General features: G+C 39.1%; 1 protein-coding gene and 1 long non-coding RNA gene across 9 annotated transcripts in view; both read right to left on the reverse strand.

The window, feature by feature from the left end:
* VPS54 (VPS54 subunit of GARP complex) overlaps positions 1–7263 on the reverse strand; it is a 78003-nt gene extending 70740 nt beyond the window's left edge. For 2 of the 7 annotated variants that reach the window (XM_049115582.1, XM_049115580.1), the window contains exons 1-2: positions 7112–7263; positions 6153–6233 (exon numbers count right to left, since the gene is read on the reverse strand). The gene's annotated coding sequence lies outside the window, so the exon portion shown is untranslated. Of the gene's footprint in view, positions 1–5084; positions 5236–6152; positions 6234–7111 lie in introns of those variants that run through there. The other 5 variants (XR_003144841.3, XM_025469127.3, XM_025469119.3 and 2 more) reach the window with 5 other exon arrangements.
* A 1446-nt stretch (positions 7264–8709) lies between these two features.
* On the reverse strand, positions 8710–25782 carry LOC118355893 (uncharacterized). 2 transcript variants are annotated; one of them, XR_004819223.2, is made up of 4 exons: positions 25528–25782; positions 19763–19869; positions 10024–10103; positions 8710–9564 (listed from the first exon to the last, which is right to left on the reverse strand). It is a non-coding gene; the product is annotated as an uncharacterized LOC118355893 (long non-coding RNA). The 2 variants fall into 2 exon arrangements; XR_007413644.1 differs by having other exon boundaries at positions 19763–19872.
* Positions 25783–27368: the final 1586 nt, after the last annotated feature.

Consider the following 27368-nt stretch of genomic DNA (forward strand, 5'->3'; position numbering starts at 1 on the left):
TCTACCAAAAGTCATTCATTGGTCCTAACCTCACTCAACTTTAGAATCATCTTTCTAAAATTCAGATCTGATTAGGCCCCTCTCCTTAAGTATTCTTTGATACACATCTATCAAGTCCAAAAACTTTTTTACAACCTGGTTCTAATCTACCCCTCAGTCTAGCCAAACTGAAACATCATCAACAAGACATTAACTTTCTTGACATATTTATATGATTTCAAAGTTTTACTTTATTCACTCCATATCATAAAATGTGATGCATACCACAATATTCATACCCAAACACCAACTTCCTGTGAGTCAAAAAGCCAACTATTTGATTATAAAATTCTCCAAATCAGTAACACTTTTGCCATGAAAATTCCCTTCTTAAATCCAATTTGTTTACAATAAAAACAAACAAAAAAACAAATATCGCCACATAATGTTTTCTTAATACTGTCTCCAACTATTCTAACCTAATGCTACCCTCGAAAAATCTCATTCAATAGCTCCAGTTCTGTTTCTTCAAGTCTTAATTTTGCATGACTGTAAAGCTGACCAGTTAAAAAAATTGTAAGAGATTACATTTTTCCCCATTCATTTCATGTTTTTTAGTTAATTCAACTCTAAACACTAGAGCACATCTATGGACTACTGGACATGTAGAAAAATCAAAGCATCTCGTTTTGTGCAAAAAGATGTTGAAAAATAACAGAAAAAGAAACAAATCTAGAAAGAGATTAAGATCTTACAGTGAATAGACTTTAAAACTCTATTCAGTTAAAGCCTCATATCTGAAGAGCAATTACTAGGGGCAGAGTACCCCCTAATTATAAAACAAGTCAGAAAGAATTATTCCCAACAAGGGAATTAATCCAGATAACTAGAGCTTACTCTTGAAAAGGCTAAAACTTTTTGTACAAATATGTCACTACTGAAAATTTTAATTCTGAAATGAATTATATATTTTTCATAACTTTTCAAATAGCATAGTTTAAAAACGGGTAACCCTTTCTCGTTAACTTATATTTGCCCAAAAAAAAAAAAAAAAAAAAAAAAAAAAAAAAAAACTTATATTTGCCCATATTATACCGTATTTACAGTGATACTTTCAGGTGCTACTGAAAGAAGTCAATTTGCTCTTATAGGGAAGAATTTGAAATTTTGGTGATAATACTGGTTCTTTTACTAGTTTGTTACCAATATATTTTTAGAATTTCTCTCTTCTTTCTAGAGATACTATCTGCAGTCACTGTTCTCTGCCTTGCTGTCTATATTCCTAACTTTGGTACCCTCTATATCCTATTCTAATTTGATTCTTCTGAAACAAGTAACTTTTTAAAATTTAGGTATAATTGACAAATAACATATTATATTAGTTCCAGGTGTAGGAACTAATTCTTACACGGTGTTTTATAGTTGACGTAGCACCTAAACACACCTTACCTTACTTAATTTTCACAATCACATTATAATACAGGAATTATCACTATTCCTATTTCATAGATGAGAGTCTAATCAAGGCTCAGAAAGACTGAGAATAATAAATTTATCTAAGTAATAAGGCAGGTAAGTAGCAAAAGTGACCCCCAACTGTCAGTCTTTTTTTCTTTCATCACTAAACTAAGCTTGTTAAAAACAAATTAAATGAAAAATAAAACCAAACTAAATGAGTCAAAATTGGGGCCTACAAGAATGAGAAAAAAAAGTTGCAATTCATATATGAGCTCCGAATCTTGTTGGACATTCACAATGTACATTAGTAATTCATAAAAAATTAGTTTACTACTTCTCTCTTTTGGCATTTGAAGCTACCAGAAAAACAAAACCAAAAACCTTCTATATAAAAAAAAAATACTACTATATCTACTGCAATTTCAAAAACCTTTGCACCAGTAACTCACAATTCAAAACACAAAAGTAGTTCAAATCTGCAGTAAAAGAAGGCTTTTGCATTTTCAGGGAAAAAAATTTTTTCTTCAGAATTTGAGATACCTAAACAGACTAAAGAATATCTGCATTGTGCATAATTAGATTGCTTTCTACTTCTCCCTTTACCGCCTTCCACTTTATTCCACTTCAAAGAGTGAGTCGTTGGAGGACTTAAAGGGTTAATCTAATGTACTAAACAGTACTCAGTGAGACCTATTTTCCCACCTGGTGGGAGATGAGAACACTAGTTCAGGCACTTACTGGAATAATGCAAACCACAGGTTTAAAGCAATACTACCACCATTTGGGTGGATACTTCTTTGTTGAATGGGGAGGGTGGGATGACATAGGATATATCTGGTGCATTGTGAAGTTTGGCAACATTCCTGCCTAGATGACAATGGCACCCCACCTTCAGTTGTGACATTGAAAAAAGAAAAACGTTTCTAGACACCGCCAAATGTCTCTTGGAGGGCAAATTCGCCCTGTATGAGAACCATTAGTTTGGATGTTAGGGCCGTGGGTCTTTGGAAAAGGAGGCCTACAACCAACCTTGTTAATCTTAGTTTTTTTTTTTTTTTTAATTAATTTTGTTTTTAAAATTTGAATTTTTAAAAACAGAACAATAACAGTACAAGGAGACACCTAAATAATATACAGTATATGCCATCCTTCTTTAAGTTAAAGCATTTTTAGAGAATTTTGTTAAGATGGATTTCATCTATGTGGATACATTAGTCTCCCCACAATCCTCCATCCCCAAATGGGGAAATGTCCAGTTCTTCTCCAACGCTGCTAGTAAAATGTCAAACATATGCACACATAAGAGAACCTAACAATTCTAACTAGCAAATCCCCATGTCTTGCCTTACTTGGCCACACTGTGGGTCTTAAGCCACAATCCTAGAGATTCAGGCTTCCACTCCAGATTTCTTCATATGGTTCCTGCCATCTATTCGTGAAGCAAGCAGGAAGTAAGCTGATGACCTTTAAGGTTTTTTTCTAATCCTGATATCCTAATATTCAATGGCAAAAATAGTCCAACTTCTACTTGACTCCCAGCTAATCAGACTACCTCTTGAGATCACTGAAATCATTCATGCTAACTTTTTTCTTTCTCCATACTTTATGCTGAATATAACCAAATAATCAGTTGTTTAGAACATGGATTATTAACACCAGTGATCAGCTGCTTATTCTGACTCAAAATATTTTAAACATGTAAGTTGATTTTAAAAGAAACGCCTCAAAAAGCTATGAGCTGATATCATCATGAATAAATCACAATAAGCAAATATTAAGATGGAAAATACATTAGTGGTTGCTAGGACAGAGGTCAGGTGGGGAGATGAAGGGAGTTCTGTTAATGAATAGGTTTCTTTTTCGGGTAAAATTAGGTTAGGATGATGGTTTCACAACTCTGTGAATATCCTAGAAATCATTTAATTTTACATTTTAAGTGAGTGTGCTTCAAAGTTGTTTGTAAAAAGCTAAAGCAGGAAAAAATTGCACTCAACTTCCATTGATAGGAAAAGGAATGTGATTAAGAACAAATTCTGCAAACTTTGCCGTTTCATGAGTTATGTAAGATCTGATTATAATTCTGACATAAAAACTGGATAAATTTTAACTTTTCCGGAAAGCATACAAAAATTTAATCATCTTTTCCCAGTAAACTTTGGATAATCGAAAAACAACAAAGAACACTGCAGAAAGCCAAATGCTAGAGGAACAACACCTCTACAACAGCAAAATACAGGAGTATAGTCAACAAAATATGGAAAGTCTTTATAGTTCTATGATGCATTCTTTACAAAGAAAACCCTTACAACATTTTTCACTCCCTTTGAAAAAAACAATCCTCAGACTGTATAATGTCTGTCCTGGGAAAGAACTCTGAAGTTATCAGCAAAATTTAAAAACAGCCGAGATCACAGTAAAACTGCAAACATCTAACCCCCCAGATCACAACTATCAATCACCCAAAACCTGCATCTATTGGTCATTTTTACCAAAACCTATCATCAGCAATGATGACCACTAGGAACCACCAAGTAATACCCATTTCTAGGAAATAAGGCTCTGAGATACAGTCAAATCCCATCATTCGTCTGTTCCACCACAACTGCTTAGAAATCAAGGCTCCCTAAGTACTTTTTCCAATCAGAACTCTCCACCAGATTTATAAAAGTCCACCTGAACGTCTATCAAAGTCTGCAGTTCAAGTTACCACCAAAACGCGTTTCTCAGCACGCTGTATCAGGATATCATCTGCCTTGTAAGCATTTACTATCAAGACTGCCCTGGGGTTTGAGAAATCAAACACAGAGGCAATTAAAAACAACACGAAACAAAAAAAAAAGGGGGGGGGGGAACCACACAATTTAATTCTTCGAAAGTAAGGAGAGCCTCACTCAATAAAGGCCTAAATAAACAAATAAATAAAGCTGGTTAAAAGTGAATTGAAACAAAACTTGCAACCCCGGGGCCCGTCAAAATTCTAAAAATAACCACCCTGCGCGCTACACACGGGCCGAGCAAGTGGTTTATTGTAATAATGGGCCCCCGAAAGTTCTCCCGTCCACGACGGGAGCAGGCAGGGGAGGAGGCCTGCTTTTTGTACCGATGCCCAGATGGAAAGAAGCAGAACTGAAGAAAATCAATTACTGAACAAATGATGGCGAACTGATGGCCAAACTGCAGAAACACCGAGTTATGGGGGGGGGGGGGAGGTTAGCCTTGCTTTTCTTCCTTAGAAAAACGATTTAAAAAAAAAAATTTTTTTTTTTTACATGTAAATTATTCCAGCAGCCTCCAAAGGGGGGGTTAAGCAAGGGCCGGGCTGGAACAAGAAAGGGAAAGTTTGGGGGCGGCGGAAGTTCCAGCCCGGATCCCAGAGAGGGGCGCGGGGGGGGGGGGGGATCGCGGCGATGTCGGCCGCCGACCGCCCGACCTGAGGGGGGGAGCACGGCCGCCCGGCCCGAGCCCAGAGCGGCGGCGAGGAGGAGGAGGAGGAAGGGGGGGAGCGAGGGCGGAATGGAAGCTCCGGCGCCCGTCAGTTGCGACCGAAACTCTTTCGGCCGCGGCCGGGGGGACGAGGGGGTGGGGTCTCGGGCCGTCCCCCCGCGGGAGCCGGGGCGGGGGGCGCCGCGCGGGGGGCCGCCACCTACCTGCGGGGCCCGGGCAGCCGCCCCAGAGCGCGGCCTAGCGCATCGCCGCCGCCTCCAGCCCTCCGCTCGCGCCGAGGCTGCTCCGCGGCCGCCGCCGCCCGGAGCCCCGCCGGGCCCGAGCCCGAGCCCGGCCTCCCGCCCCCGCCCCGCGCCGCGCCGCGCCGGCGGGCCCGTCAGCCGGGGGAGCACAGGGCCGCGCCCCCGAGCGCTGCTCCGTCGCGGGTGAGAGGCGGCCGCGGCGGCTCCCTCACGTCTCTCCCGGGTGTCCTGTCAGCCAGCAGTTTCCCCCGGGTCCGCAGCGCCGCCTCCGCCGCTGCCGCCACCGCCTCTCCCACATCCCCGGCCTCCGGAGGAGCCGCCGCCGCGCCGCGACCACCGCCCCCGGCGCGCCCGCCGCCTGCTCCGCCGCTCGCCCTCGGCCCGCGGCCCCCTCGGCCCGGCCGGGTCCCGGACAGCGCGCCGGAGGCCGCCGGAGGCCGCCGCAGCCCCCGGCCCACAATCCACCGCGCAGGCGCCTCCGCCGGGGCGGGAGGGCCGCGGCCCGGGCCGGGGCGGGGGGGGGGCGCGGGGGCGGGCGCGGGGCTCCCGGGAGCGGGAAGCGCCGGCGCCGGCCCGCGGAGCCCTCCACGCACACACGGACGCCCGCGCCCGGCCCCGCGCTGCCCCGCGGTCCTTCCCCCGCCCGCCTTCCCGCGGGAGCAGCCCCGGGGCCGGCCGCCCCCCAGCCCAGCCGACTCCCGCCGCCCCGAACGCCTCCCGGGACCTCGTCCAGCAGACACTTTCCCAACCTCCCACCTCGCCTTTCAAGGCCGACGCTGTTTATAGAGTTTCCCAAATAAAGGTCCTTTGGAAGGTCAAAGGTCACCCTCTCCCCCCAACACCCCCCCCCCCACCACCCGGACTCGGAAAACCGTGCACTGTGCCCTCGCAGGGACGCCCTCCCCCGCCCGCCGGGTCCTGCTTTAAGTTTCGCCCTGGTCGCAGGCCTCCCCGCGCAGCCACCCATCGTCACCCTACGCGGGCACCCAGACCGGTTACTTCTGCTCTGGGACTGAGATCCCGAGATACCTTCTGGCTGTGATTGTGAACAGTGATACCACTCAGCCTGGCGTCCGAGGGCTTGCAATTCTAACCCAGCAAAAGAGCAACCTGCACGAGAGGACATGTGTCTCAGAATATATATATATGTGTGTGTGTGTGTGTGTGTGTGTGTATATATATATATATATATATATATATATATATATTTTTTTTTTTTTTTTTTTTTTAGAAGAGAAAAAGGGGGCCTCAACCATGGGCGGCTTCTGTCTTCGCTTCAGGAGGACTTCTGAACATTTTGCAACTACTCCTTGCCTTAAAATATCTGCCAAAGTTGCAGGCCTTTGTTTTTGTTGGTGGTGGTGGTGGTTTTTTTTTTTTTTTTTTTTTTTTCTCAGTTGCAGGTGTTTATAAGCCAACCTGTTTTATCAAAAGTGAAAATGTAGCGCTTAACAACTGGGGATTTAAAAAAAAAAAAAAAAAAAGGTTGGTGCAAATTTCACTTCCAAGAAGTCACTTTGAAAACTGCAAACACAACTTTGTGAAGTATTTTACCCACTAAGGAGCTAAAGCTGGGGGAAGGGAGGACATAGGCGAAGAATGTGACAGAAATAGCTGAGAGGAAATTCTTATGTTTTCCTGAATTCAACTCATTCTCTACAATTTTGTAATGAGAGGAAAATATCAACCCCCTCCCATATGAAATAAATTTAACTATAATAAAGAAATCCCTCTGAATCCCTGATCTCATATAAAACCAGATGAGTTTTTATTATGAAAATATTAAGGAAAGCCTCTCCAAATTTCAACCGAGGCCAGAGAAGAAAATGATTTCAATTTAAGTCTAGAATCAATTTTTAGATTATACTAAGAAATGGATTTAGCAATTTCCCATATTTTGAATCTGTATCAGGAAGTCAACAGTAGTCTGAAAGTTGCCAAAGTCTGCAGTTTGGCCTTTAAAAAGCTTATTTGTGTTTATACCTCACCTTGTTTCAAAAAAAGATTCCAGGTTGTTCTAGTTGGCACTTGAATTAAATAATTATCGTGAGGTATCTCCCAGACAAGACAGACTGGTTTGCTTTCCTCATTATCCATCCGTAGATAGCATGCCATAGGAAGAAAATACACAGTGAGTATTTTGCTTAATTCTTTCAGGGATATAACAAGGTATTTACTTTTAGTTTGCCACAGAACAATTCATAATCGTAAATGTAAACAAAGAAGTAAATGCTGATGTTAAAGTTTGTCAAAAAAAAAAAAAAACCTGTTAATTGGACAAGTAATTTAATTTAAAGTTAGATGAAGGGGATCCCTGGGTGGCTCAGTAGTTTAGCACCTGCCTTGGGCCCAGGGTGTGATCCTGGAGTCCTGGGATCCAGTCCCGGGATTGAGTCCCACATCGGAGTCTGCTTCCTTCTCTCTCTCTCTCTCTCTCTCTCTCTCTCTCTCTGTCTCTCATGAATAAATAAAATCTTTTAAAAAATAAAATAAAGTTAGATGAATTTCCATTTAATTAATATGTTCATTTGTCATCTCTTGAATTGCTTCATTAGAAATGATTTATTTCATTGAGTCAATCATTAGAAAAGCCAAACCACAAATAAATGTGTAGAGATGCATTATTAGTATTCATTTCCAGAAAACACAGATGACAGAAAATTAAGATAAACTGATAGAAATCATGATTGCCCTCAATAAAAGCAAATATGAGGTTTTTAGCTATCCTATTACTAACACTATATTTGGCATAGTATTTATAAAACCTATTAAGAATTATGAATGGTTATGGTCATTAGGGTGACATATTCTCATTAAAGGAAGAATGGGCAAATTTTCTAATGCTGTAACACCTCTAAAAGGTCTGTGCTCATATTTACTGTATGTTCGGTGCATATGTGTGGGTGGCAGTAGTGAGGTTAACTTGTCTATTTGATCAGTAAACACCATTTTTAATGACTCGTTTGACAGAAACTATACATTCACATGCCAATATATAAATACAGAAGGGAAAGGGGCCACTGGTAGAAGGAACAATCAGAAAAATCATTTTGTAGTTTAGTTAGACGTAAGCACTAGCTTTTCTTTATTCCCACAATAACACACCTTAAATCTATCAAGTAGAAACCCACTCAAGTCCTCTAAACCTACTCTATAGTTAATTATGTATAATTACATCATGTGTTTAGCATAAATTATCCTTGATAAGCAAAATATACATACATTCATGAACTGAAAGTATGCTGATAGTCTTATCACAGTTTCATTTTTTGGTCCAGTGCCCTGAATTATCTTATCCATCATATTTAAGCTATCTTAAAATGTTACAATGTTATAAAATCACACTTGATAGCAATAGTATTGGAACCTGAAACTATGTTTTACTATGTCTATAGTAGTCCCTATGTCTAAGGACTATCTTAATGTAGGAAACTTTCTTACACTGAGTATGATGTAAGACATTAAAACTCTATGTGGATCTAAGCACCACTAGATATTTTACATTTCATGTGGTAATAATACACTCAATAATTTTGGGGAGTTAATATAAAAGTTTTTGACATACCATCATCTGTATCTCCTAAATCCATTGCTTGATTACACTGAAAACAATTATTTAACTCTGTTACATTTCTCTTTGACTCTGATACTCCAAATTTCTGGTTGATTGTCATAATAATATCAACTACCATTTACTGAGAATTTACTGAGCTCCAAGCATAGGGAAAACCAAGGCAGCATGGTGTGTTGGTTTTCTATTGCTGTGTTAAAATTAGCAAAACGTAGCATTTTAAAATAACACATATTTATTATGTTACATTTTCTGTGAGTCAGGAGTCTACACAGAGTGTAGCTTGGCCTTCTACTCAGGATCTCATATGTCTTCGATCAAAGGATGTCAGTCTGTGTTTTCATCTGGAGGCTGGACTAGGGAGCAGTCTGCTTCCAAGGTCATTCAGGTTGGTAACGAAATTCCTTTTCTTGCAGTTCTAGGACTGAGAGCCCTGGCTTCTTGCTGGCTCTAGGCTGCCTTCAGCTCCTAGAGTCCACCTGCAGTCCATTTTCATGTAAATTTTCTCAATATGTCTGCTTCAGAGGAGAGAAGAGCGGCTCTAAACACTCTAAAGTGAGTGGGCTAGCAAGAAAGAGTGATAGTCTATCACCTTTGCCATGTTCTATTGTTTAGAAGCAAGTCACAAGGTTTGCCCACACTTGAGGAGATTACACAAAGATGGAAACACCAAGAGGTAGAAATCATGGTGGCTACCCTAGAATCTGTCTGCTACCCACAGTGATTAACTCCACAGGCTTTGGAATTTAGCTAACCATGGATCAGCTCACCTTTGACACTTGAGCTATGCGATTTTGATCTCAGTTTCTAGTCCTTTATTTCTTCATCTGACAAGTAAGAGTAATGACCTCTTCACATTTCATTTCTATCCTTTGATTGAAGACATTTTTTCCCCATGTAAAATGAGGATAACAATAGAGTTAGGATTAATAAGGATTAAATAAGTATTTTAATATGTTAACGGATAACATGAAAAGTTCAATAAGCACCGTTACTTTCCTTTTTCCTTCTCTCCTTTTTATTTTGATCTTGGTCTAACAGAAGTCCCATTCACATTTCTACTTTCAACTGTTACATCTTTAGCTTATGCCTTGTGCATGTGTGTGTGCATGTGTATACCTGTATCTAGGGCCATGCAAAACCAACTCTAGTATCAATGCCTTTAAAAACAGGACTGTATTGCAAGTGTTATCTCCAACTTGAACTGAGCAAAAATTTTAATGATAAATCCATGACAGTACAAAGGTAACTATTAGACGTAGAATCTTTGAGAGTTTAGAGACATCGGCAAGAGAAGAGTATGTGAAACAAGTAATTCCTACTTCATACCTGAAGCCTTTTTTATACTTCTACCTGGAACAGGAGTCAACCACACAGCATATCTAGTCCATGAGTCATGAGTCATGTTACTATTGGAAAATAGTGAAAAAGTTGTTGAGCAGATTAGAGGGGCATAGCAATCAGAAATACGGGCATATCCCGATAAACATAAAATTATTTCCAAATTGGACCATTTCCCTAGAGGAGAATTGTGTGTATATATATATATATATATATATATATATATATATATACACACACACGCACATATATATGTGTCCATATATATACAATTATATATATATGGTTACCATTATATAGTCAGTTATATATAGTTACCTAGAGTTTTATATTATATATAAATGTATATATACCATTTTATTAGTCCCAATATCATATTTTTTCTTATGTTACTTTATATAGTATTTGGTTCTTCTATTGTCTCATTGAGTTCTTTTATCTATAGAGGCCTTGTCTAATAAACCAAATTATAAATATTTCCAGAAAAGGATTTTCTGTTGTTGCTGCTTTTGTACTTTAAAAACTATCCCTGCAAGGGGTGCCTGGGTGGGTTAATCAGTTGAGGGTCTGACTCTTGATTTCAGCTCAGGTCACGATTTCAGGGTTGTAAGATCAAGCCCCACCTGGGGCTCTGTGTTGAGCATGGAACCTGCTTAAGATTCTCTCTTTCCCTCTCCCTTGCCCCTCTCCCCCTCAAAACAAAGCAAAACAAGCCAAATCTATCCCTGCAGAATCTGGGACAATATACTACATACTTTCAGCAAATGTTTGTTGAATTAAAAAACAAATGTGAATTACTTCCCCTTAGTAAATGATATTTGGTATAATGAATCTGAATAATTCATTAAATTAATGTATGACCTTAAAATCATACTTAACTCATAGCCCATATCTACTATGTCAGCAAATCTATTAGTTATACCTTCAAAACATATCTCAAACTAAACATTTCTTCCCACTCACATTGTATCTACCCTGGACCAAGCCATCTTGCCTACAGGGCCCCTACACTCTAGATCACTCCTTATAGGAAGGACCATTCAGAGACTGTGGAGTGAATAATACTTCTTAGAATTCTGCAGTGTTTAGTACAATGATCCTACCTGCCTGAATTATTGCAAAAGTCTCCTAGCCTTTGTCCCCCACCAGTCTATTCTTTCTTTTTTTTTAAGACTTCTATTTATTTATGCATGAGAGACATAGAGAGAGGCAGAAACACAGGCAGAGGGAGAAGCAGGCTCCATGCAGGGAGCCCGATGCAGGACCTGATCCCGGGTCCCCAGGATCACGCCCTGGGTTGAAGGCAGGCACTAAACAACTGAACCACCTGGGAGTCCCTATTCATTTTTTTTTTAGATTTATTTATTTATTTATTTATTTATTTATTTATTTATTTATTTATTTATTTATTTATGATAGACATAGAAAGAGAGAGAGAGGCAGAGACACAGGAGGAGGGAGAAGCAGGCTCCATGCCAGGAGCCCAACACGGGACTCAATCCCGGGACTCCAGGATCGCTCCCTGGGCCAAAGGCAGGCGCCAAACCACTGAGCCACCCAAGGATCCCCCCCTATTCTTAACATAATAGTCAACTTGATACTTTAATACGTGGGTCAGATCATGTCACCCTCCTGCTTAAAACTCTCCAGTGGTCCTGTCTCATTCATAGTAAAATGACAAAGTCCTTACAAGGTCCTAGATGATGTCATCCCAATCTTTCCTCTCTGACTTTATCTCCTCCTGCTCTCTCCATTTCTTACTGTCCTCTAGTCTTATTGGGCTCCTCCTGGGACATGCCAGGCAGGCTACGGCCTCAGAGCATTGACACTTACTCTTCCCTCTGCCTGGAATGATTTTCCCCCAGATGACCAAATGGATAAATCTCACCATTTTCAGGTCTTTATTCAAATTTTGCCTTCTCTTTTTTATTTTTTTAAAAGATTTTATTTATTTATTCATGAGAGACACAGATAGAGAGACAGGCAGAGACACAGAGGAGAAGCAGGCTCCATGCAGGAAGCCCGATGTGGGACTCGATCCTGGGACTCCAGGATCACGCCCTGGGCCGAAGGCAGGTGCCAAACTGCTGAGCCACCCCAGGATCCCCCAAATTTTACCTTCTCAAGGAGACATACCATGACACCCGTATTTCTCATTGCAACACCATGCCCAATATGCTTTTTTTTTTTTTAAGATTTTATTTATTTATTCATGAGAAACACAGAGAGAGAGAGAGAGAGAAGCAGAGACACAGGCAGAGGGAGAAGCAGGCTCCATGCAAGGAGCCCGACGTGGGACTCCATCCCGGGTCTCCAGGATCACACACTGGGCAGAAGTCAGTGCTAAACCGCTGAGCCACCGGGGCTGCCCCCAATATGCTTTTTTCTACTCATTTTTCTACTTAGTCTTTATTATCATCTAATCCCCTCCCTACATTTTATTTGTTGTCTCTTTCCCCCACAGGAATGTAAGCTTCATGAGAGTAGAGAGTTTTGTCTGTTTTGTTGACCACTTTATCCCCCAACACCTGGAACAATGCCTGGTACAGGTAAGAGCTCAATAGATACTTGTTGACATAATGAATGGAAGATCTGGATAGACTAGTGCTTAGAAACATAAACCACTCTTTCTATACACTAAGCAGAATCAATACCCAATTAGTCTTATGTCTTGAACATAAGTTTCCACTGATATGTTATAGGGCTCAAGATTTTTGTAAGTCACATTAATCTGTTAGATTTATGATAAAGATGATAGTCTGAGCTTGTTTTATAATTGGAATATTTTAAGTAGGGGCACCTGGTTGGCTCAGTGGTTGAGCATCTGCCTTTGGCTCAGGGCATGATCCTGGGGTCCTGGGATCGAGTCCCACATCAGGCTCCATGCAGTGAGCCTGCCTCACCCTCTGCCTGTCTCTGCCTCTGTGTCTCTCATGAATAAATAAATAAAAATCTAAAAAAAACTTAAAGGAATATCTTAAGTAATGACTGATATTATTTTTAAAATATGCAGTTCTACACTGAAGTAGAACTATAAGGACAGATGGTTAAGCATTTATTAGGGAAAAATATTCATTTAAGACTTCTCTAGGAAAAGGAGAAATTTCATCTGGGAAAATTATGGGCAATTTAGAAGCCATATATATTTCCCGAGAAATAGAAGTCATAGTTGGCCTCTCAAGGGGTTTCCTCAAGAACCACCTTCTACATTGAGTTGTTTAGTGTCTCAACACCAGCCATCACAGAAACGACCTCTTAAGCGCAGGAATACAAATTCTTACACCACTATGTATTATCTTTATTTAATTTGAGAGAACTTGTGCATGTGCACATGTGCAATGAGCAGGGGAGGGGCAGAGGCAGAGAGAGAGAGAGAGAGAGAGAGAGAGAGAATCACAAGCAGGCTCCAAACTCAGCACAGAGTGTGACACAGGGCTCAGTCCCATGACCCTGAGATCAGAATCTGAGCTAAAACCAATAGTTGGACATTTAACTGACTGAGCCAACCAGGTGCCCTTACTATTTAATATTCTTAAGTATAAGGGGACAAGTCAAATATCTTATAACCAAAATAAACAGAGAGAGGGAAAAAAAGTGGGTCTCCTGAAACCAGGACAATTTCACAATATAATCCAAAATAAAAATCAACATAGGGGGCACCTGAGTGGCTCAGTTGGTTAAGTACCTGACACTTGGTCAGACTCACATTTGACTCAGACTCACATTTGGTTCATGTCATGATCTCATGGGTCATAAGATCGTGCCCCATGTCACGCTTCTCACTCAGCAGAGAGTCTGCTTGAGATTCTCTCTTCCTCTCCTTCTGTCCCTCCCCCACTCACACTCTTTCCCTCTCTCTCAAATAAATAAATCTTTAAAAGAAATAGATCAACATAACAATGGATTGCAATTACATAATGGACTTTCCTTGGATACCAAAATATATTAGAATAGCCATTTAATTCTAATGCCATTGTCTGGTCTTTTTGGTTCCCAGTCTACCAGGAAGTAAAATATATGTTTTCTCAGATTATTCTCTTCTATGAATTGTTGTTAGTTAACTTAACAATTGTTAATTGTTAAGTTCTCAATCAGAATCTGATTTCAATCTAGACATCTTATTTCCAAAAATCTAACTTTAATTCAGAAAAGTATTTTTCCCTTCCATGCTTTTAAGGTTCTATATAAAACAAAAATAATAAACTTGAAGAAAGAAAACATAATTGAAGTAAAAGATTTTTGGAACAGAAGAGGCCTCTCATTGGCAATAAAATGGAGGTCCAAATGGCTGAAACAGATAATGGTTTAGAGGTGGCAACTGATTTCAAATCAGAAGCCAGGTTTTAAGGTCTTCCGGTCCCATTTTATTTTATTTTATTTTATTTTATTTACTCAACCACTGAGCCACCCAGGTGCCCCTCCCCACCCAGTCCCATGGTACTTTGTCCCATAGTATTCCTTGGGAATGCTACAGCAATGAATTACCATAAAATTGAAAAATTATATTAACTGGAATTGCTTATTATTTGAATCCAAAATATATCATGTTCCCTCTCTCTTCCAAAGAAAAGCTAAGGCTTACTCTAAAATATGAAATATGAAGGTTCTCATTACTCATTTAAAAAAAAATCTTGTACAAAAGATTTTGCTTGGTAATAAGCATTTAACAACCTCAGAGATAAACAATGTAGATTAATTTATTATGTTAAGTACTCATTATTAGTTCACAAATCCAAGAGACAGTTCCCATATTCAGTTGCAAGAATGCAGTATTTTAGACAATGTATAGCTTATTTTTGTGTATTCTTCCTTTATAAATATGCAAGAGCCTATTTCCATTCTTCTAAGTTTATCCTAACTTTACTTTGTAGTTCAGTATACTTAGCAAAAGAAATGGTAAAGTGAACAAAAAGGACACATTTACAAAACATAAGTATTTTTGTGTCTATTACAAAGTGAAAGTCAGACTACAGACAGTTTTTTTCCCCATAGATCCCTACAACAAGCATATATCAAATCAGTGAGCGAACAAAAAGCTTGTACAAATGTCTTTGTCTTTATGATTACACTGGCTTACTGATCCGTGCCAATGAGTGCTGCTTTAATTCCAGGTGGTCAGCATATCTCTCTGGTTAATGGCATCCAGAGGGAAATTGCTTTCCTCTCTGGTTGACTTGACTCTTTACTGCCTGCCTGGGCTGCCTGCATGCCTCAATATGTTAGAGGTTATCTCAGTTACTCATTACTTGCCCCTGATGATGTTAATTTGTGTCAAAATCATAATTCCTTTTAATTATGTGCCCAATATTCTGATTCTGATTCTAAACCTCTTTCTATAATGAAGAGGTAGGAAAAATGTTTCTATATCAATATTCTCTAACCCCCTGCACTCATCCATATTCTCTAGTAGACACCCAGACATTCCATTCACATTCAATGAATATTTATCAAGACATTTCTGGGTCCTAGATGCTAGCCTTAAGCAAGACTGATTCAGTTCATGCTCTCATAGCACTGACTTTCTGGGTTGGAGTGGAGAGGGAGTGTACGAGAGAGACATTAAGCAAACAATTATATGAATTTCTCAATAAGGGTTGGAATATGTGTCAAGGAAAGGTAAAAGAAGCTATAAGAGCCTGTAAAAGTGAGTGTAATTTAATATTAGGTGAACAGAGAATTCTTGCCCAAGGAAGCAGGGTTTCAGGTGAAAAATGAATAGGAATTGGACACGGAAGGGGAATAGTGGTCATGAAGAGTTCCAGGCAGTAGAAATGGCCAGCAGAAAGACGGCATGAAGGAGCTAGGGAACAGAGAAAAAAACAATATAGCTGGCATGCAATGAGACAAAAGTAGAACAAAGCCAGATCATAGAGGGAGTCATAGGTCATGTTGAAGTTTAAGTTTTATTGCAAGCTATGTCAGGGCTTTGAGTAAGGAGATGACTCAAGCATGGTTTTAAAAGATGAGTTTGACTACTCTGTGGAGAATGAGTTTCTGGAGGTAACCAAGAGAAAGTGGCATGAACAGCTAGAGGGTATGTCTATTGGACTGAATGTGTTCCTCTGCCCGCAATTCATATGTAGAAGCCTCAAACTCCAATGTGATGGTATTTGGAGGCAGGACCTTTAGGCAGTAATTAGGTTTGGATAAGATCATGAGCATGAAGCCTCCATGACGGGATTAGTATTCTTATAAAAAGGAGAGAGAGAGGTTACTCTTTCTCTACCATGTGAGGACACAGCAAAAAGGTGGCCATCTGGAGGCTAGGAAGAAGGCTTTTACTAGGAACTGAATCTGCTGGTGGCTTGATCCTGGACTTCTCAAATTCCATAATTGTAAGAAATTACTATCGGTTTTTTGAGCTACCCAGTCTATGGACTGTGGTATAGCAGCCCGAACTAAGATAGTGTCCAAATGGCCCAGGTGTTGGGTTAAGGTGGTAGTGCTAAAGATAAAGAACAGTACAGTTTGAGAGGTATCCTAGGAGACACAACTTAAAGTATTCAGTAACTGGTTGGACATAGGCACTAAGAAATAGGTAGATGTCTGGGATGATTCCTACTTAGGCTCCTGACATGAGCAACTAGGAGGATGGTGGAACCACTTAATGAGGTAGGAAACATTGGAGGTTAAAAAGGTTTGGCACCATAAGTTCAGTAATTGATGTGTCCAACTAGGGATGTCTAGGTCATAGCTACCTGGAAATATCAAGGTAACATGTACCTGGAGATATATGGATGGGCTGGAATTCAGAAGGGAGGCCTGAAGGTATAAATTCAAAGGTTGTCAACATGAAGTTAATAATTGAAGGGATGGAAGTGTATGAGATCTCTGAGTGTATAGAGAGAGGAGAAGAAAAGAGAAAGGAAAAGATGATAAAGGCAAAAGGGCTTGCAACTGGCCACAGAGCCATACAACAAGCATGTATCAGCATATATCAAATCAATGAGCAAGCAAAACATTTGTGTAAATACCCTTGTGTTTATGATTAAACTAGGTCACTGATGTGTATCAGTGAGCGCTGCCTCGATTCCAGGTGGTCATATATATTTCTCTGGTCAACAGACTAAGTCCTGAGACGAGGAAAAGCAACCAGGGGAGACTAGAAAAAGGAGCCAGAGAGCAAGAAAGCCAGGAGACCATAAGGTCACAGAAACAAGGAAGTAAAAAATGTTTAAAGTTAGAAGTAGTCAACTATGGCAAATAGGATGTGTGCTGTCAATTAGATTTAGCAGCATGAAGGTCACTACTGATCCTAGTAAAGTAAGTTTGGTAGACGGTAGAATTAGAAGCAGATTGTGATGAGTTGAGGACTGTTATATGGAGAAAAACAAAAGATGAACCCAACTGTTGCTAGAAGCTTAGTTGTTAAGAGAGAGAGAGAGAGAGATGAAATGGTAGATAGAAACAGATATGAGGGAGGATTGTCCTAATATGGTAGATACATGAACATGTTTGAATTTCCATAAGTGTTCTTAAAAAAAAAAAAAATTAACTCCTCTGAGCATAATTGTTTTTCTCCCAAGTATTTATTTGCTCATGTTATTCTGTGGATTAAGAGATCTAATATAATTTAAATTTCAGTTTTAAAAAGAATCTGGCTTGTTGGGGGGGGGGGGAGAGAATAATTTATTGCTATGTATTGCCATCATGTCATTAAAAAAAATCCATGGTTAGGGGTGCCTGAGTGGCTCAGTGGTTGAGCGTCTGCCTTCGGCTCAGGGCGTGATCCTGGAGTCCCAGGATCGAGCCCCACATTGAGCTCTTGGAAGGAGGCCTGCTTCTCTTTCTGCCTATGTCTCTGCCTTTCTCTGTGTGTCTCTCATGAATATATAAATAAAATCTTAAAAAAAAAAAAAAGTCCATGGTTAAGGATGACTTAAGTCATGGTGAGATTTAGAAGCTCAAATGCTCAAGCAAGAAGTAATCCCCAAACTTCCCCCTCCGCAGCCACCAATTTTGCTATCATCCATTTATTCATGTAAAAATATTTATTGAAAATCTACTATGTCTCATAATCTATCTTAAGCACTGGAAATATGATGATACAGGGCAGCCTGGGTGGCTGAGTGGTTTAGTGCTGTCTTCAGGCGTGATCCTGGAGACCTGGGAGCGAGTCCCACGTCCAGCTCCCTGCATGGAGCCTGCTTCTCCCTCCGCCTATGTCTCTGCCTCTCTCTCTCTCTGTCTCATGAATAAATAAAATCTTTAAAAGAAAAAGGAAATACAATGATACAAATCATGAGCAAGCCCATTTTCACTACTTCTTTTTAGCATTGTACTGGAAGTTCTAACCAGTGTAAAAAGTTAAGAAAAATACATTTTAACCATATAAAAATTGGGAAGAAATAAAACTTACTATATTTAGGGAATATAACTGTGTATCCAGGAAATCTCAATGAATCTATAGATATATGAGTAGAATTAATTAACCAGTAAGGCTGCTGAATACAAAATGTGGTAGGCAGAATTTTAAGTTGTCCCCAAGCTTCTAGCTCCCACAGTGTACATGCCCTATGTAATCCTCTCCCTTTATTTGTGGGTGGACCTGTGAAAATGATGAGACCTCACTTGCATAATTAAGTTATGGTATATGGCAAAGGTGAAGGAACTTTGCAGATATAATTAAGAGCATTTGAACCTGAGTTAATTAAAAGCGAGATCATCCTGATGGCCCTACATAATCAGGTAAGTTCTTTAAAAAGAGAATTTAAAGGTCAAAGATGTCCTAAGTCAGAGAGATTTGGAGCAAAAGAAATGGTCTCCTGCTTTAAAGAAACAAAATGCCATATTTCAGAGAGAGCTATGTGGCAGGAAATTCCAGTGGCTCCTCAGAGTAGGGGATGATAGCTAGTATGAAAGAGGAACCTCAGTCCTACAGCAACAAGGAACTGAATTACAATGATAATCAGTGAGCTTGGAAGAGGACCCTCCACCTGAAATGAGGCCATGAAGGCACCATAATTTTAGCCTAATGAGACTCTCAGCAGAATATCTAGCTAAATAGAATCTGGTATCTAGACTGTCTCATTGAAACTGTGAGATAATGAATTTGTTTTCTAAAATGTTTTAAAGTTTATGATAGTTTCTTATGCAGCAATAGAAAACCAATATATTAAGTCACAATACACAAATTCAATAGTTTTTCTATGGATAAGTAACAAAATTAAAAGAGCAATGTTACCTACAACTCATAATTGCACAAATTCCTCCATCCAGAAGGAAATGGAGTCATTTAACTGAAACATATAAAAAAATAAGGATGAGGAAGAACGTGGTTCTCCAGAAAAAGAAACAAAACAAAACTGGGGCCGCATTACAGAAGAGGAAATAAATGTGGGCTGAAAACCCAGCAAATGTCCACTAAGGTCTCCTGCAAGTGAAAACCCAGATTTGTTACTTTGTGTTAGGTCAACTTCCTTTTAATCTCTTTCATTTGAACACACATGCTTCGGGGATTTGGCCTGTTTCTTCTACTGCTAATACAATTGCAAACAGACTCATTTTGCCTTTTGTCAGCTTAGAAATATGGTACTCTCTCTCACCACATCTCTGTTTCTCTGGCTTGGAAATAAGCCCAAAAGATATATTCCTTTGAATCAATGATTTGTATGTTTGGGGTAAACACCCTATGTTTATAGCAACATTATTTACAATAGTCAAATTATGGAAGCATCCCAAATGTCCATTGATAAATGAATGGATAAAAAAGATGTGGTTAAGGTACCTGGGTGGCGCAATCGGTTGAGCATGTGACTCTTGCTCTCAGCTCAGGTCTTGATCTCAGGGTGATGAGTTTAAGTCCCATGTTGTGCTCCGCACTGAGCATGGAGTCTACTTAAAAAACAATAAACAAACAAAAAAAGATGTGATATATATGCATATACAATGGAATATTATCCCGCCATAAAAATGAATGAAATCCTGCCATTTGCAACAATATGGATGGAGCTACAGAGTATAATGTTAAGTGAAATTAGTCAGAGAAAGACAAATATTATATTATTTCAGTCATATGTGATATTTAAGAAACAAAAAAGTGAGTAAAGGGGAAAAAAGAGACAGCTACATCAAGAAACAGACTTTTAACTAGAGAGAACAAACTGATGGTAACCAGAAGAGGCCAGTGGGGAGGGTGAAATAGATGATGAAAATTAAGGAGTGTGCTTGGAATGAGCACAGGTTATGAATGGAATTGTTGAATCACTATTTTGTACACCTGAAACTAATATAATACTATGTGTTAATTATATTGGGAGTAAAATAAAATGAAGAAAATAAGACCCAATCAACCAAACAAAAATAACAGCAAAAATCCATTTAGAGTTTTAAAGGTTTCTGCTAGAAGCTACAAAGTAATATCAAGATTGATAAAAATAATTGAACCTTGGAAAATGAGTTGTATTTCAATCCACCTCTAAGAGGTTCCTTTCAGGTGCCTCAGGGGCTGCCTCCCTGGTAAGCTTTCTTTACCATCGTCTTCTCTGGTCTGAATTACTCAGCTCCTCTGATTTTGTTCCTTTACACTGTATTGTAATTTTATGTTTACTTACCTGTCTTTCCCATTGCCTCATGAGTTCCTTAAGGACAGGGCTTTGGCCATTATCTCTGTACCTCTGTATCACGAGTACAAAGCTCATTGGGACATACACGGTGGAGGGTCAATAAATGTTTTCTAAATTAGTCTTTCATATTTCAATTGCATTTAATCCTGATAACAGCCTTGTGAGATAGAGATCACTAACCCTCTGCTTGGAGAGGTAGGGTAAGTGACTTGCTCAAGATCACACAAAATAGATGGAATCAGGATTTGAGCTTGAATCTCTCTAACATCAAAGGTTGTTTGTGCTCTTGGTCAATGACTTGGTTGAAAATTGTTCTTTTATTTGGAATAAGGTTCAAACTGTACCTTGCAAAAGTTTTCCCTTATTGGATCCTACCTGCCTTTCTAAGCCTTTCTATCATTGACCTTCATGCATCTTTCCTCAATACCCTTAAACAGACTTGGGTTTCCCTCCGTCTGTGCAAATCTTATTCCTTCTTCAAGAACAGCTCAGATGTCATCATCTCATTTACTAAATGTTCCCTTATTAGTTAGCCAGAAGTGACACCTTCCTCTTCCTCTCAACTGTCATTTATTTCCTGAACCATGGATATGACATTTATGACATACTAGCTCCTGTTCCAACTATTAGTGAACCTCTTAGTTTCCATATTAGACTCCTACACCATGACTTGTCTTCTCCTTGGCCCCTAGTATAGTGACGTCCATGTGGTAAACTTAAAAAAATTTGCTTATTGACTTAATGCTGGTAGAGGTGCCTTTTTGATATGTTACCCATTTTCCTTGCTGTCTAGGGGTTATGACTGTGCAAATCATTGTTAAATCTGCCCTCATATCCCATATCCTCCTCATATCCCCTAGCCTCAAAGGAATCTCAAAGGGATCTTATGCATTCAGAACCACCAGCTATTAAGTTGGCAAACTGAAGGACAGAAGGGGCTTTTGATAGCTATTAACAATATAGTTTCACAAATATTTTGAAGATATGGCTCGTAAACAATATTTAGTTTAGAAGGACTAGTGACTAAGAAAAGAAAAATAAGGAAATTTATTTTGGGTGTTTCTAAGGCTGATGTAATTTGGTCTGCTAATAGTAAAATCTCAAATTAACCAGACCCAATTAACTGGCATTAACTGCCTTTTCCATTCACACACGCATAGGCAGAGAGAGAGAGAGAGAGAGAGAGAGAGAAAGGATTTGTCCTTTGTAGGAAGAGACAAATGACAACACCAAATGACAACAGTAACAATATGTTGTCAAGGGTGCATTCAAAACAGCAACTAGCAGCATGTGTCTTCCTCTCAATAACAGGATAGTTTCCAGAAATGAAGCAATTCAAAATTCTGAATCGTACAGTAAGATACAAGGGTTTCACCAGAAAATTCACTTACCTACCACCTGTGCTTTTCCACAAATTACGTATAGTTAAGCAGTGTTACATCATAAAACTATAGTGAGCTACCTAGGAGCTTGTAAGTATAATATTCCTTAAAACAAGCAACTTTACAAATTTGTTTAAGGAAAGAATTATAACTAAACTAAACTAGCAATGTCAAAAAGAGACCAGAAGCCTCAAGGTACAGCTGGAGCAAAAGACCCTGGTATGCCTTGTTTTCTGCTAAATTGCAAGCTTCTTCAGCGATCAAATTTCAAGTTTCACTGCGGCAACGGACTCAACTGATTATTTAGGCTGCAAAAGTGAAACGAATATAAAGGGACATGATTGAAGTACTGAAAATTGCAATTACAGATGGCCCATGAAAATTAGTCTGTTCATCCTTTTAATCTGGTTGAATGATACAGGAAGGAGAGAATTTAAAAAGAAGTTTAATATTAATGGAAATACCAGAGAATTAAATGATATCATGCGGCACTTTTAAAGAGGTACTATTCACAGTGGTAAAGGAGGGAGTGGAGAAAAAGGCTGAAATAAGATGAATTCTTTTTTTAAACTGAGTAATCACACGTATTAACACTGAATGACAACCTCAACAAAATCAAGTTTCCAGTGATTAGAGCACAAGAACTTGCAGGCTAACACTGGAGATCCTGCTGAAAAAACACATTCATACCTATCATAACAGTAACCTCTAAAGTAAGATTGGCAGCAAATTAGTGTGGTGAGCAAAGCAGGCAATATGACAAATCCATTCAAATGATGATGATGGTGTGTTCGTGGCTATTTCCCATAATTATGAAAAAACCCAAACACTCTGAGTTTTCTTTTTGTTTTGTTTTTCTCTGTTTTTTTTGGCCTACCTTCCCGGAGCCTTTTCCAACCCTTTCTACCTCCAAGTCTATATATCCAAATTCTAGAAGTGATCTCTGACCTCGCTACTGAGAAAAAGCAAGCGTCTACTCTTCATCCCTCTTCCACACCTCAAGCCACACAGGTCATTTTTCGCTTTGTAATAGAGGTATGAATGTGTGGTTTGTTTCCCCTACTAGACCTTAAAAGCATAAGATTCATGATTTGTCTCTGCATTTTCTACATTATCATTTCTTTCTTAAATATAGTAAGCAAACAACAAATGTTTATAAATATTATAAACGTGTTTCATGAACGAGATAGTAAGGATGGAGTTGCATTGATGTAGCTTTGTCTTATCCAGATTCTCTTTGACCAATGTCTCATCTTTTCAAAGGCTAAAGATGCAATTCTTATAACTTCATGGGCTAAGCATTGCCAGTGTTCAGATAGCACACAATGGATATATTCCAAAATCTTCACATGAATTGATTTTCTGAATTTAATTATATTTTATTGCCAGAGGAATCTTGCTGTTTAGAGGAACCATGTATAGGATCCTTTTGAAATACTTACCTCCTCCTAATTTAAGTATTTTGTTATGATTTTAACACAAAGGGATAATTTAACATTTTTTAAATAGTTCTCTACACAAAATGATAGTCACTCTTTTGGTACATAGCATTATAAATTTTGACAAATGCATAGTCACATAATCAAGAGAGAGAACAGTGCCATCATTCAGAAAATTATCTCATGTTGTCCCTTTGTTAGCCCATCCCCTCACCCAAAATCGTTGGCAACCACCCATCTGTTCTCTGTTCTAATAGTTTTGTCTTTTCCAGAACGTCACATAAATGGAATCAGATAATATATAGCCTTTCGAGTCTGCCATCTTTCGCTTAGCATAATGCATTTGAGATTCATCCATATTGTTGATGTATCAGTAGTTCATTTCTTTTAATTGCTGAGTTGTCTTCCAAGGTAGAGAGGTATCACAGTTGAAGGATATTTGAGTTGTTTCCAGGCTTGGGCTATTACGAATAAATCTTTTATAAATACTAGCAAAGAGGTTTTTGTGCGAATATATACTTTCATACTTTCATTTCTCTTGGATAAATATCTAGGAGTGGGATTACTTGGTCATATGGTAAATGTATATCTTCATAAAAACTGCCAAACTGTTTTCCAAAGTTGCTGCATTTGCATCCCCATCTACAATATATGAGAATTGCTCTGCATCCTAACCAGCGTTAGGTATTATAGGCTGTGTTTTTATTTTTTTAAATCTATTTTAAAGATTTTATTTATTTATTTTAAAGTAAACTCTACACTCAACACGGGGCTCAAACTCAGGACTCTGATATCAAGAGTCCCGTACTCTACTGACTGAGCCAGCCAGGCATCTCTGGCAGCTTTGTTTTTAAAAACCATTCTAGTGAGTGTGTAGTGGTATCTTATTGTGGTTTTAATTTGTGTTTCCCTAATGACTAGAGAGGTTGTGCATCTTTGCAGGTACTCATTTGCTATGTGTGTATCTTCTTTGGTGAAGTATCTGTTGACATTTTTTGTTCATTAAAAAAATTCAGCTTCTTATGTTTTGCTTTTACTAAATAATCTTGAAAGTTACATATTAATTTTGTAGAAAAAAGGAAGAAAATTAAAATCACCCATGAATCCACACTAACAGATAATGATTTTCAAATTTTGGTATGTGTATTGCCAGAGTGTTTTTTTATGTAGGTATACATGTTACAGACATGTAACCTGAATTTCTTGGTTGCAACAGCCTACATATACAAACTAGGTCAGTACGTAGTGATAACTCAAATGTTACTCACATCCTTTTCTACACTTCGATCACAAAATGTTTAAGACAAGGAAATGGAGAATTCTTCGATGGAGAAACTAACCTCAGAAAACATTTTTACACTCTGGGATTTTATAAAGAGCCAATAAAAAGTCCAAGTATCAAATGATCACCGTAAGAGAAGTCTCCCATTTGACATGTTCCCTTTCACCCCAGGAAGGGCTTTCAATTTGCTTTCTTAGTTGATTTTTCTTACAAAAAGAACAGAGACCCAAGAATCACCAGACAATTAAGAAAACAAAACAACATCAAAGGTAACAAACAAACGAAAAAGGAACTCGAAACAAACATGATGCAGGATGCAGGGGAAAAAAAAAGAATCTTTCTAAAAAAGCATTTGAAAATTAAAAGATGTAAGGCACCTGCCTGGCTCAGTGGTAGAGTGTGCAACTTTTGATCTCAGGGCCTTGAGTACAAGCTCCATATTGGGCATAGAGATTACTTAAAAAAAAAAAAAAAAAGGAAAGGAAAAAAGAAAATTAAAAACATAACCACTGAAATAAAAAAAAAGCCAAAAAAGATCAGGCGAACATTGACGATACCTTCCAGAACTTCAAACAAAAAGACTAAGAGAAGGAAAATAGGGGGGAAAGGCAGAAAACTTAACAAATATCAAACAGAAATTCCATTTCAGCTAGAGTTCCATAGACTATAAGAATGAAGAAGAAAAAATTACAAATTCTAAGGAAAATTATCTGATCTGAAGAGCATGAATCTCCAGCCCAATGAATGAAAAAAACCAGGACAGGAGTATGAACAGAGCACTGAGAACAAAGATCATAAGAACTTCCAAAGAGGAGGAAACTTACTACATCAAAATGAGGGGGGAAACAGGGCAGCCTGGGTGGCTCAGCGGTTTAGCACCATCTTCAGCCCAGGACGTGATCCTGGAGTCCTGGAATCGAGTCCCCCGTCAGGCTCCCTGCATGGGGCCTGCTTCTCCCTCTGCCTGTGTCTCTCTCTCTCTGTGTCTCTAATAAATAAATAAAATCTTATTAAAAAATGAGGGGGAAACAAACAGACACAACCTTAAAAAATAAAGAGAAGGGGAAACAATAATGTCAGGCTTCTCAATAACATCACTTAATTCTAGAATGCAGTGGAGTATTACATTACCTTCAACATTCTGAAGTGAAATTGTGTTTCACTAAGAATTTTATATCCAACCATCAATATAGTATGAAGGTAGAATAAAGACATTTTCAGAGATTCAAGGTCTCAAAACTTCACGCCTTATGTACCCTTTCTGGGGAAATTACTATTTTCAAAATAAGAGAGGCAACGGAGAACGAAGACAAAGAGCCCAGGAAATGGCAGAGCTATGCTAGAGGATGAAAGGAAGTCGTAGAGTGACAACCATGCCTCAAAGCCTAGGGTGCAGCCAGTGCTGATTAGATCAGAGGACAGAGGCCCAGATGGTGACTACCTGGGGTGAGCATAGCATAACGTATAGACAGGTCATATCACTCTGCTGTATACCTGATATAACACTGTGTGTCGGGATCCCTGGGTGGCGCAGCGGTTTGGCGCCTGCCTTCGGCCCAGGGCGCGATCCTGGAGACCCGGGATCGAATCCCACGTCAGGCTTCCGGTGCATGGAGCCTGCTTCTCCCTCTGGCTCTGTCTCTCAGTCTTTCATGAATAAATAAATAAATAAAATCTTTAAAAAAAAAAAAAAAACACTGTGTGTCAACTATACTTCAAAATGAAAAAAAAAAAAGGACAGGGATTTTTTTTGAGAAAAAAATAGAACTGATAAATCGTTTCATGGTTTTGCATTTGTAGGTTTGAAAAAATATATTGCTAATCATTTGACATTTGAAAATCTTTATATTCATAATTATGTAAATATTGACTACCAAATTAATCAAAACATTTTTGCTTTGTGATGTTTTCACCAGAAAGTCTTGCTATGTGACATTTAAAGATTATAGTAGAACTAAAATGGGAAGAGGTGGGGAAAGGGGAAATGGAGGTGGTAGTTGAGTGAAAGAGCGAAATCCTCAACTACCATAACAGGATGTCAATAGACTATGTTTTTGGATGATAGATCAAAAAATAGCTGAACGACAAAGACCTAAATGAGAGACCTGAAATCATAAAAATTCTAGGAGAGAACACAGGCAATAATTTCTCTGACACTGGCCGTACTGACATTTTTCTAGATATGTCTCCTAAGGCGAGGGAAGCAAAAGCAAACTAGTGAGACCACATCAAAATAAAATGCTTTTGCACAGCAAAGGAAACCATCTATAAAACAAAAAGGCCACCTTCTGAATGGGAGAAGATATTTGTGAGGGATATATCTTATATGGGGTTAATGTCTAAAATACATAAAAAACTTCTATATCGCAACACCGAAAAAACAAACAATCCAATAAAGAGGAGACAGATGACCTGAACAGACATTTTTCCAAAGAAGACATACAGATGGCCAACAGACACGTGAAAAGATGCTCAACAGCACTAGTTGTTAGGGAAACGCAAGGAAATGCAAAAACCACAAGAGGGATATTACCTTACACCTGTCAGAATGGCTAAAATTAAAAACACAAGAAACAACAGGTGTTGGTGAGCATGTGGAGAAAAAAGAACCCCCGGGCACTATTGGTGGGAATGTAAATTGGTACAGTCTTGTGGAAAAGAGTAT

This window comes from Canis lupus, chromosome 10, assembly GCF_003254725.2.
Source record: "Canis lupus dingo isolate Sandy chromosome 10, ASM325472v2, whole genome shotgun sequence".
NCBI lineage: Eukaryota > Metazoa > Chordata > Mammalia > Carnivora > Canidae > Canis > Canis lupus.